This window comes from Macaca fascicularis, chromosome 12 (genome assembly GCF_037993035.2).
Source record: "Macaca fascicularis isolate 582-1 chromosome 12, T2T-MFA8v1.1".
In the NCBI taxonomy this organism is placed as follows: domain Eukaryota; kingdom Metazoa; phylum Chordata; class Mammalia; order Primates; family Cercopithecidae; genus Macaca; species Macaca fascicularis.
In genome coordinates, this window is record NC_088386.1 from 66,298,627 (window position 1) to 66,311,679 (window position 13,053).

Consider the following 13,053-nt stretch of genomic DNA (forward strand, 5'->3'; position numbering starts at 1 on the left):
CCTCGGCCTCCCAAAGTGCTGGGATTACAGGTGTGAGCCACCACGCCCAGCCCTAATTTTTGTATTTTAGTAGAGATGGAGTTTCACCACATTGGCCAGGCTGGTCTCGAACTCCTGACCTCAGATGATTCACCCACCTCAGTCTCCCAAAGTGCCGGGATTACAGGTGTGAGCCACCATGCTTGACTGTATTTTTAATAGACATTTGTATTCTTTGGTGTAAATTTTACAAGTGCATGAATTAAATTTATAGTTCTATTTGTTGATTCAATTCATATTTTATTTAGTACATTGCTGATGTTTCCTGTGAATTTGTGAACATCAGTAGGAAAAATACATGGCAATTGAAAGTAAAATTATAAAATATAATGGTTTGAGGTAATACTTGTTTGATTTTAGTAAGTAAAAAATATACAAATGAAGTATATTTATATACCTAAGTCATTAAACATAGCCCTTTATTTCTTGAGCTATAATTTTAATAAGGGGGAATGTGAACTAAGACCTATAAGCACATAGCTATGTATATTTCTCATTGTGGTTATTACCTTTGATGGAGACTTGTTTTTCTTTTAAGCCTTTTTCTCCCCTTTTTGATCGTTGAAGTCCATGTTGTCTCTTGATAGTACTGCAGACAACTGCCAGGAAAGTCATCATGGTAAGAAATTCTGTAGTGAGCCTGGGTTTGAAGTAGAAAGTTGCCAAATTGTTTTCTAGAGAGAAAGCACTCCCTTCGTCAGTCATGATTCAGACTTGTCAATAGCAAGCCTGTGTGCCCTGAGCAGCCAGCAGCTAGAGGCTGTGGGGCTGTGGCTGCCCCCTTGCTTCTGGAGCAGGGAGATCTAGGAATAAGGACAGGGGAACCAAATGGGGAATAACAGACGTGGGGAATATCCTATCTAAACAGGATATCAAAAGGGGTTGAAATAGGGTCATTGAGTAGAAGTAGAAAGGCAAGGTTCGAGCACCTTCTCAAATTTGGAATGGACCCCAGGAAGGAAGGTGCCTCCCTCACTCCAGGTTTTTGGAATTTTGTGTTTTGTGTTTTTCGTTTTTTTTAACTAAAGGTGAGTATGAGTAGGCTGTAGAGGAGATGTGGTGGACTTTAAGGACCTTTGGACTTGAATTATCCTTATGGTCTGTTCCAAAGCTGAAATGCCTCAGAGCTAACATCTGTAAGCCAAAAAGTCTGAATAAATCTTATTTTAGCTGGGCACAGTGGTACATGCCTATAATCCCAGCTACTTGGGAGGCTGAGGCAGGAGAATCGCTTGAACCCAGGAGGCGGAGGTTGCAGTGAGTGGAGACCACGCCACTGCACTCCAGCCTGGGTGGCAGAGTGAGATTCTGTCTCAAAAAAAAAAAAAAAAAAAAAAAAAAAACCCGAATATATGAGCTGCATACTTAACTTGATGTTTGTTATTTATAATTATTACATGTAGGAAACTAGGCACAAAACATGTATACATAACTAAATTCAATTTGCCAAACAATGATTTGAAGTCTACAAGATGTAAGGTACAATGAGGATTTAAAGATGAACACAGTCCTTCAAAGAGCTCACAGTCACAAAGGAGATAAAACATAGGCACAAATGAATGTAATACAAGGCCTAATGCCTGATAAAAGCGACCAACAAAACTCCTCTAAAAACACAAAGGAAAGAGAAATTACTTCAGGTAATAACAATGATAAACTGTTTTATTCCACAAATGGATATTCTGCTTTGAAAAACAATCTCCAAACTGCATCTATGGCATTCAGAATCCAATCAGAATCCAATTCAGAGGTGTTAGTTCAAGACAGTGTGGTCCCCAGACCTGCAGCATCAGCATCACTTGGGATCACTGGTTAGAAATGCAGATTCTCGGGTCCAACCGCCAGACTTACTAAATCAGAAACCCTGGGAATCTGTGTTTTAACCAGCCCTCCAGGTGATTCTAATGCATGCTGATGTTCGAGAACCACTGGTTTAGGAAACCGCACATTTTAACCATGTGCAAGATGGAAAATATGTAAGCAAATTCTAGCCTAAGACATTTCTCACAAGTTACTTTGGGAAAATAGAAAATGGATAGACTGGCTGGGCACAGTGGCTCACGCCTGTAATCCCAGCACTTTGGGAGGCCAAGGCAGGCAGATCACCTCAGGTCAGGAGTTCAACACCAGCCTAGCCAACATGGTGAAACCCCACCTCTACTAAAAATACAAAAATCAGTCGGGTATGGTGGCACGCGCCTGTAATTCCAGCTATTCCGGAGGCTGAGACAGGAGAATTGCTTGAACGCAGGAGGCGGAGGTTGCAGTGAGCCAAGATCGCACCATTGCACTCCAGCCTGGGTGACAAAGCAAGATCCGTCTCAAAAAGAAAAAAAAGAAAATGGATAGACCATTTGGCTGAAATTCTCACCCAATTGAGAATATTGGGCTCTAACTCTCAATGAGAATACAGTAATGGTCTTAATTAAATATTGATCCTTACATGCATGTTATGTAATTATGTAGACAATTGTCCTTTTTATAGTATGTAATACCAATAGAGGATTTACATTTTGAATTATAAATCATACATTTTATATGTTAGTGAAACTTTCCCCATTAAGTCGAACAGTGACTTTAGCAATATCTGGTTTCCTAAAGGGAATACTCAGCTAACTAAGCAATATTTAGTGTCATTAGATGATTAATAACCAAACATCATGAGTCATATATAAACTCCACCACTAAGAGTAAAAATCACATATCTATTCTGTGCTGCAGAAATGCAATGATGGCTCTTCTAAAAGATAAGCATAGTCACCACCAGCCTCTGTTTTGCTACAATAGCTTTTTGAAACTACCCACAGGGAAGTGTAGAAGCCTGGAGCTTCTCTGTAGTACACATGAAAAACTTAGAACATTGTGGACATTTAAACCAAGAATGTTCACTTTCCTCTGGTTCTACCCATTCCTCATTGGTCCACCTTTTTTCTCCTCTACAAAGTCTTTCTTGCTCAAAGTGCATTTCAGGGCTGTATCCCAGACCAGAACATGATTTAGTAAAATTTTTTTGGCAGTTTATTTCTGACCTTTGGGATTATAGAAAGCTGCTGGGAATTACCAGTACCAGGGAAGCCTGTAACATAAATGAAAATACCTCTATGATTCTATGATTTTTTTTTTCAGAGAATGGGCTCCTCACTCTGCCCCCAAGTCTAAATTATCCAATCATCATTGTTTGGGGTCCTTTAGGAGGCCCCCAGTGAACAATAACAAGAAGCTAGGATGATGCTGACTGTAGCATATTCCCAAGGTGTCCCCACTCCCTGAGAGATCAAGGGAGCTCTCAACGATGAGATAAATCTTCCCAGCCACAACTTACAGAATTTAGCATGTTGGGTTGGAGACTTAAAAATCACTGACTCTGAGGCTGGGCACAGTGGCTCACACCTGTAATCCTAGCACTTTGGGAGGCTGAGGTGGGTAGATCACCTGAGGTCAGGAGTTCAAGACAAGCCTGGCCAACCATGGCCAACATGGTGAAACCCCATCTTTACTAAAAATACAAAAATTAGCTGGGTGTGGTGGCAGGCGCCTATAATCTCAGCTAATCGGGAGGCAGGAGAATCACTTGAACTGGGGAGGCAGAGGTTGCAGTGAGCAAAGATCAGGCCACTGCACCCCAGACTGGGTGACAGAGGGAGACTCTGTCTAAAAAAAACAAAAATCAGCAACTCTGATCCTCTCATTTAACAAAGGAGAAAACAGACAGCATGCCAGATCCAATGAAACCATCATTATCCATGTGCATTAACAAGTAAGCACATTCGGCCAGGCGCGGTGGCTCAAGCCTGTAATCCCAGCACTTTGGGAGGCCAAGACGGGCGGATCATGAGGTCAGGAGATGGAGACCATCCTGGCTAACACGGTGAAACCCCGTCTCTACTAAAAAAAATACAAAAAACTAGCCGGGCGTGGTGGCGGGCGCCTGTAGTCCCAGCTACTCGGGAGGCTGAGCCAGGAGAATGGCGTAAACTCGGGAGGCGGAGCTTGCAGTGAGCTGAGATCCGGCCACTGCACTCCAGCCTGGGCAACAGAGCGAGACTCCGTCTCAAAAAAAAAAAAAAAGAAAAAAAGAAAACAAGTAAGCACATTCAATAGGAATCCAGCAGCCTAGCAAAGGGAGAGACGGTTGAGGAGCATAGAGACTGAGAGAAGACTCAGAGAAGAAGTATGGAGAGAAGCTTTGGTCTGAAGTTGCCAAAGAAATAGGAATGGTGGCTTTCAGATTTTTACATGCATGAAAATTACTTTAGATGCTTATTTAAATGGAGGATCCTGAGCTACATCCCTAGAACTGCTAATTCGTTTGGTCTAGGGGTGAGGAAGCTGGTTTCATTATAACCATCACCCCAGTGACTCTAAGACAGGTGGGTGGAAGATCACCATTAGAGAAATGCTTCCTTACGAGAGAAAACTAGTGAATGGGGTAACATCTACACATTTTGACAATGGCAAATGCTCAGGTAATAAATCCACATCTAATTTTCCTTTTTAAAAAGTCCACAGCTGATTATTGAGGTCTGACACAATATATTCCATGATTCGAAGAGGAGAAGTGACTTAGAAGCTTTATCTTATTTACCTGGGTCTGTGCCAAATGCTGTAGTAGATGTCATGATCCTTTCCCTGTCAAAATATAAGAATAAAGACACTAAATGATCGCTTGGGTTTGCTAAATTCCCAACTAAAATTAATTAAATTCTGAACCGAAGTCACAAAAATTGAGTTTATATGTTCTAGATATTTTATTCTAGGCTCATATCTTTCTGTGACAGTTCAGAATCAGTCATTGAGGTTTATAACCAAAATGATTTCAGAGTTCACCAAATCAAACCTCTTTATTGTACAGATGAAGCAACCAATACTTATCAAGGTCCAGCCCTCGTAGAGTTTGCATTCTAGTAAAGTCACCGTGTTGTAAAATCGTACTCCGTCACCTGATGTCTTACCTCTTTATCATTCCACTCACTTTTGGATTCGTGTATTCCACAAGTATTTGTTAAATATTTACAGCTGGCACAGATGAACATCCATCATGAAAAAGTCATACAAAGTTCTTGTCCTCATGGAGCCAGCAGTCTAGTAAGAAATACAGAAAGTTGGCAGGGAATATTTAGGAACACCAGGAGAGCAGAGGCTATTCACTACCACATACCAGAGCCTAATATAGTGCCTGGTACATACTATATACTCAATAAGTATTTTGTTGTGAATATAAGGTACTACAAGTATGGTCAGTGTAGTAAACATGGCATAGTTTTAACTGGTAGTGTCTCTTCCCATTGGCATCTATAAGAGGTGGGTTCAGATTAAAGACCAGAATGCCTTTCTTCCTTGAGCTGTTTGAGTGGGGATATGGTGGTGGTTCTAGGAAGCTGCTAACTGTCTCTCTCTATCTCTCCCAGATTCCTGGGTCTGATGGCTTCTCTGAGGCAATCTCAACTTCCCAATGCCTAACAGTCATTCCTTTGCATTCCCCAAGTCTCATTTCTCCAGCTTTTAAAGACATTCCCCTACCACTACCTTCCTGGCTATTATCATAATCTAAACTAACTTAGAAGAGTATGTTGAGTGACCATTCAAAGGCCAAAAAAAAAAAAAAAAAGCAAAAACCACAAGGCAGGAGGTGGAAGAAGCCACAGCTGAAGAGAGAAGGAGAGTGGCTCAGATGGAGAAGAGGTGGTAGTGGTGTGGGTGTATGTTGTGTGGAAGACTGATGGATCTGGAGATGTGGAAGGGCCATGCCTCAGAAGGAACAGGTATGGTGCTCCTAAGACAGTTAGACCCAGAGCAGCAGTCTTAATAAAGACCCCTATGTATTAGTTATTTTTTGTTGCAACAAATTACCACCAACTTAGAGGCTTCAAACAACATACATTTATTATCTCGCAAGTTCTGTGCATCAGAAGTCCAGGCACAGTTTAGTTGCTTTATCTGCTTCAGGGTCTTTCATAAGGCTACACTGAAGGTGTCAACCAAGGCTGGGGTCTAATTTGAAGCCTCGATTGGTAAGGGATCCATTTCCAAACTCAAGTGGTTATTGGTAGGATTCAGTTCTTTGTAGGTTATTGGACTGAGGACTTCAGTTCTTTGCTGGCTATTGTCTGGAGACTGACTTTGGTTTCTTGCCATATGGGCCTCCCCAACATGGCTGCTTCATCAAAGCTTGCAAGCTGCAAAGGCAATAAAGTCTGCTAGGAAAATGGAGGTACATCTTTAATAATCTAATCGTAGAAGTGGCAGCCTATCAACATTCTATTAACTTGAAGGAAGTCATTCAAGAAAAAGGGATTACACCAGGGCTCGAGTACCAGGAGACAGGAATCATTTGGGGCCATTTTAGAAGCCACCTACCACACCCTGTGATGCACATTGTCAGTAATATGGAGTTACATATATAGGCCATAAAGACTTGGGCAAAGAGTTTCTCAGCATCAGTCATGATGCTTTCCTACTGATGAGAGACTGTCAATCCCCACCCATTCATATTTTCTTTCTTCCTTTTGGTAATAGTAACCCCCAAGTTTTTGGGAGGTACATGACTGTCCATCTAGAGATGACATATCCCAGCCTCACTTGCAACTAGCAGTGGCCATATGACTAAGTTCCCACCAATGGCACATGTGAGCCTAAGTGATGTATGTCACTTCTAGGTCACATCCTTAAAAGAAAGTTGCATGCTTTCCCTTTCTTCTTTTCTCTTTCTTGAGGCTGCAATGCAGACATGATGGTGGGCATTCAACTCAATCATGTGGATAGGACAACACCCTGGAGGATGGCAAAGCAACAAAACAGAAGGCATAAGGGTCCTCAGACCATCACATGAAGCAGAGCAGCCCACCTTTCCTGGGCTGCCTACCAGCTGGACTTTTATTTGAAAGACAGACCATCTTGTTTAACCCATTGTTACTTGGTGCCTATTAGAGCAACTAAACAAATATCCTAAATGATAGATCACAAAATGCTTCTAAGGCAGTTATTAACAGTGTTCCTGGTGAGTATTCCTGGGACAGCTATGAATTACATCCTTTTAAAAGAGTACCTGAGAAAGCAAGCCCAGGTGATATCACCTTTTAAACTCCTCTTAAGCTGTGTTTGCTGATGTCCTCAAAATGAGTTCTCACCCACTCAAGGGTGTCTTCTTAGGATGCTGCTATGGAAAACTCCATCACTGTTTTCCAGTTTCGCCCATACTCAGGTACCCAGAGGACTTCACTCATGTGATTCTTCATTTATTTCACTATTTTTTTTTTTTTTTTTTGAGACGGAGTCTCGCTCTGTCGCCCAGGCTGGAGTGCAGTGGCGCGATCTCGGCTCACTGCAAGCTCCGCCTCCCGGGTTCACGCCATTCTTCTGCCTCAGCCTCCTGAGTAGCTGGGACTACAGGCGCCACCACCACGCCCGGCTCATTTTTTTTGTATTTTTTAGTAGAGACGGGGTTTCACTGTGTTAGCCAGGATGGTCTCGATCTCCTGACCTCGTGATCCACCCGTCTCTTGTCTCTTAACTGCCTCCGACTGAAGGAGACGCATTATTTCCACAAACATTCCATTGGTGAGAATTAGTCCCATGAACACACCTAGAAGCATAGAGGATGGGAAACATAGAGAAGCACATGGGTATTTGTTGAACACTAACTGTGATCTGCCAACATGCTCATCATAAAAACTCAAGTAGGTCCGGGCACGGTGGGGCATGCCTGTAATCCCAGCACTTCGGGAGGCTGAGGCAGGGGGATCACCTGAGGTCTGGAGTTCAAGACCAGCCTGGTCAATGTGGTGAAACCCCATCTCTACTAAAATTACAAAAATCAGCCAGGCATGGTGGTGGGTACCTGTAATCCCACCTACTTGGGAGGCTGAGGCAGGAGAATCACTTGAACCCAGGAGGCAGAGGTTGCAGTGAGCCAAGATCATGCCATTGCACTCCAGGCTGGGCAAAAGGAGCAAAACTCGTCTCAAAAAAAAAAAAAAAAAAAATTCAAGAGGCTGGGCACAGGGGCTCACACCTGTAATCTCAGCACTTTGGGAGGCTGAGGAGAGTGGATCATTTGAGATTAGGAGTTTGAGACCAACCTGGCCATCATGGCGAAACCCTGTCTCTACTAAAATTACAAAAATTAGCCAGGCATGGTGGTGTGCACCTGTAGTCCCAGCTACTTGGGAGGCTGACACAGGAGAATCGCTTGAACCCAGGAGATGGAGGTCACAGTGAGCTGAGATGGTGCCACCGCACTCCAGCCTGGGCGACAGAGTGCAACTCCATCTAAAAAAAAACAAAAAAAATTAAGTAGAAAACGCAAGTAGACAATAAAAGGGTTGCCTTATCCTCTACCTCTCATTGAAAAAAAAAAAAACTACTGTTAACATTTGGCTCATTCATTAAATCAACACATCTTTATGTATCACCTTCAGAGTCTCCCTTGCCCTGTCTCAGATGCTGGATATGATTCCTAACCTCGTGGCTTCCAGTTTGAGTGTGTGTGTGTGTGTGTGTGTTTGTGTGTGTGTGTGTCATTTCCTCATTTGCAAACTGGTTATAATAATAGTGTCTAACTTATAGGGTTGTTGTGGGGATTAAGTTATACAGATTAATGTGGAATACTACTCAGCCACAAAAGGGAATGAAATAATGGCATTTGCAGCAACCTGTATAGAGCTGAAGACTATTTTTCTAAGTGGATAGAATAACTAAGTGAATTGAATAACTCAAGAATGGAAAACGAAACATTGTATATTCTCTTTTATAAGTAGGAGCTAAGCTATGGGGACACAAAGGCATAAGAATGATATAATGGACTCTGGGGACTCAGGGGTAAGGGTAGGAGGGGAGTGAGTGATAAAAGACTACACAGTAGGTACAGTGTACGCTGCTCAGGAGATGGGTACACCAAAATCTCAGAAATCACCGCTAAAGAACATTTCCATGCAACCAAACACCACCTGTTCCCCCCAAATTATTGAAATTTAAAAAAGAAAAAAATTCATTCATTAAAAAATACAATATATAGATTAAATAACTTACAAAAATGGTACCTAACAAGTACTCAATAAAATTTTTTTTGCTATATGTGCACAATATAAATATTTGCTTTAATAAAAATAGTATTATACTACTTATATGTTCCTACTCTATGGTCTACTCCTTAAACCCTTTCAGTAATGGGGCTGAATTTCTACTTCAAAACATAGAAGATGGAGTTCATCATTTTAACCACTTTATCCATTGTCTGGATTTATCCTATATTTAGCCCAGAGGTTCACAGATGTGGGATTCATGAATGGGCATTCTATGCTGTTATAGATGGAATGTTTCTGTCCCCTCAAAATTCATATGTTGAAATCCTAACCCCCCATGTGATGGTACTAGGAGGTGGAGCCTTTGGAAGGTCATTAGGTCATGAGGGTGAGCCCTCATAAATGGGATTACTGCCCTTATAAAAGAGACCCCAAGGAACTCCCTAGTCCTCTTTCTGCCATGTGAGGATGCAATGAGAAGTTGGCTGTCTGAAACCTGAAGAGGGCCCTCACCAGAACCCAACCATGCTGTTACTCTTATCTTGGGCTCCCAGCCTCCAGAACTATGAGAAATAAATTTTTGTTGTTTATAGGCTACCAGGTTTATGGAACTCTGTTATAGTAGCCAGAACTGACTAAGACATATGCAAATTTTTTAATGTCCAAATTTTTCTGGAGAGTGGATCCAAACTTTAGTTGAATCCTGAAAGAATTCATAATCCAAAAACAGTTGAGAACTGTGATTTAAATGGACGAATCCTTGACCTTGATCAAGTATGTTTACCTTTTTGTGCACCAGTCTCTACATCTGTGTGTTTAGTTAAATCATTCATCTTTCTGAACTGGGCATGGTGGCTCACGCCTGTAATCCCAGCACTTTGGGAGGCCAAGGCGGAAAGATCGCTCGAGCTTAGGAGTTCGACATCAGCCTGGGCAACATGGCGAAACCCATCTCTACTATAAATACAAACAAACAAACAAACAAAAAAGTTTAGCAGAGGATGCTGGCACGTGCCTGTAGTCCCAGCTACTTGGGAGGCTGAGGCCGGAGGATTGCTTGAATCCAGGAGGCAAAGGTTGCAGTAAGCTGAGATGGCGCCACTGCCCTCCAGCCTAGGTGACAGAGCAAGACCTTGTGTTAAAACTAAATATATAAAAATCATTTCTCTTTCTTTTCTGGAAATGTGAAAGCTTTCTAGAAAATAGATAAAAACAGGAACATAGAACCCAAACCAACAATTTTACTAGGTTTAAACTTAAAGATTCCATTATATTTCCAGCTCCTCAGTGGGACAGAATGAATTGTCAACCTCTTAGATATACTTGAGTTTAGTTAAACAACCCTTAAATATCTTCCCAGACCGGGCTTTAGAAATCTGATTTTCTGTTTTCTTTCTTCATAAGGCTTTTTTCCTCTGAAGAATATGGCCTCGTTTAGAATTTTCCCTCTTTATATTCACGCTAAAGCACCACTCTTGAGAAGATACACATGTTCCATTAAACACTTGAAAAGCACCCTTTTAATGTGTTCCCAGTGCTAGAACTTAATGCTGCTATCTATAGAGTCTAAATTTGTGATGTTGAAAATGTACCTTTGAATATCAGTGATTTTAATATTAAACTGCCACAAATAAAATCTTTAAAGGAGAAAAATGCATTTTGATGCTTTGGGATTTCCAAAGAGGCACAAAGACTATGCATGATCTAGGAAAATCATTTCACTTCTCTGAGATCAGTTTCCCCATCTATAAATGGAAGAGAGATTAAAGAGTTTCCAAATGTGATTCCTTAGGATGCTGGTGACTGATGAGATATGTCAGGAGTCTCCTTGTAGATGGGGTGCTCTACTTCTGTCTGTTTCATATCTTGAGCTCCTCTGGTAACTACCAACAGCTGGGTGATCCCTTTCACTTCTGTTATGAGTCTTACCTCATAATTTTAAGCATACTCTATGCCCTTGAAGGCCATTGGTTGATAGATAGTATTTCAATACCCAGTGTTGAAAAAGGGAAAGAGAAGAAAATAGTGGAGTGGCAGAAACCACAAGGAAGAGGCGGAGAAAGACCAAGGAAGATTGAGAAAAGGAAGAATCAAGTTGGCCAGCCTAGTAAAGTGAGGGATGACTCTGATAGACCCCACAGGGAGCTTCAGTTTAAAGACTTACCCAAAGTCAGGGCCTTCTCCCCCAGAGAGCTGGAACTTTAGAGAAGAACCTGTCCCTGGCAGAACAGCTGCTGTAGTTCCAGTTGATAGGAGTTTGCAGGGCATGATGAGCATGTCTTTATTGTAATGGGAAAGGACTTCAGACTCTTGGTCTGCCAGCTAATTGCATGACTTCAGGCAAGTCATGTAACTCTGATTCCTTATCTGAAAACTGAGGGAGGAGGACTGGATGATCTCTTGAGGTCTTTTCCTGCTTGAAAATGACATGATTCTTATGAATGCTTGTGTATATAACCAGGTGTTCTGGCTTACCTGTTGCTAAGTAGAACCACCCCAATACTTAATGGCATAAAATAGTAACCATTGTGCTATGCTCATGTACTCTGCAGGACAGGAAGTCACAAAGGGCACAGTGAGAGTGGGCTGTGTCCTACAGTGTCTGGAGCCTCCTTTGGGAATGACTCCACTGGGGGTGACTTGAACACCTGGGAGCTAGAATCATCTAGAGACTGCTTTGCTGACATACGTGGTGCCTGAGCTAGCATGAATTAAAGTCTGAGCTCAGTTGAGTCTGTCAACCAGAGCACCTATTTGTGGCCTCCACACATGGCTTGTGTTTCACACAACATGGCAGCTGGGTTCCAAGAGGGAGTGTCTTTTTAATGATAATTCTGTCACATTTTATTGGTTACAAGCAAATCACTCAGGTTAGCCTAGATTCAAGGGAATCTAGTTCTGGAGTAGACTCCAGAACTTGAAGGGGGAGTGGCCAATTCACATTGCAAAGGAGACATCTTTGTTGCCATTGTAAACCAATAATAAAATTCTTAGCCCCCCAGCCAACTGAATGGACTCCTCCTCTTGGCCAAGGGCATTCCAAAGTAAACCTGAAAAACTAGTTCAAGCCATGACTATGATGATGACAGGAAGGGAGGGTTGGACATGCCTCACTATGCCCTCCTCCCCTTGAAATTCAGGCACAACTGACCAGCATTAGCATTGAAACAGAGATCTTAAGACTGACAAAAGAGCTGGCATGGTGGCTCATGCCTGTAATCCCAGCACTTTGGGAGGCCAAGGTGGGTGGATCACCCGAGGTCAGGAGTTCAAGACCAGCCTGGCCAACATGATAAAACCCTCTCTTTACTAAAAATACAAAAATTAGCCAAGCATGGTGGTGCACACTTGTAATCCCAGCTACTCGGGAGGCTGAGGCAGAAGAATCACTTGAACTTGGGTGGCGGAGGTTGCAGTGAGCTGAGATTGTGCCACTGCACTCCAGCCTGGATGACAAAGAGAGACCCTGTCTTAAAAAAATATATATATATATACACACACATATATATATGAGACTGTTTGTAACAATAAGACACCAAATTCCAGCCTGACTGTAGTATAGCATCACATGACAAATAGCAGGCCCTGAAAGTAATCAAAGTATTTTACCCCTAAATATGTTTCTTTGACATATTTTGCAATGACCCTGAAAAACTATCTCTGTTGGAGAAAAATCTCCATTCTATAGAAAATCCCCTTCTCTTTCCAGGTCTTTTCCTGATCCAGGAGAGATTAAACTAAGAATCCAGCACCCTTTAGGTTCTGATAAGAGACATTTACCATCTATTCTCTCTGAATCCTGCCAGCTGGAGGCTTCATCTACATAATAAAAACTTTGGTGTCCACAACCCCTTATCTTAACCCAGTCACTCCTTTCGATTGATTCCAAATCTTTTTGTTTTTGAGACAGAGTCTCCCTCTGTCGCCCAGGCTGGAGTGCAGTGGCGTGATCTCAGCTCACTGCAACCTCCGCCTGCCGGGTTCAAATGATTCT

At 42.1% G+C, this 13,053-nt stretch overlaps 1 long non-coding RNA gene across 3 annotated transcripts in view; it reads right to left on the reverse strand.

Annotated features, from left to right (window-relative positions):
- The window catches only part of LOC102116247 (uncharacterized), a 30,085-nt gene that overhangs the window by 8,338 nt on the left and 8,694 nt on the right, over positions 1–13,053 (reverse strand). Inside the window, exons 2-4 of one of the 3 annotated variants that reach the window (XR_006691057.2) lie at positions 4,992–5,121; positions 4,625–4,668; positions 275–679 (exon numbers count right to left, since the gene is read on the reverse strand). This is a non-coding gene — a long non-coding RNA (uncharacterized lncRNA). Of the gene's footprint in view, positions 1–274; positions 680–4,624; positions 4,669–4,991; positions 5,122–13,053 lie in introns of those variants that run through there. The other 2 variants (XR_282634.4, XR_012421209.1) reach the window with 2 other exon arrangements.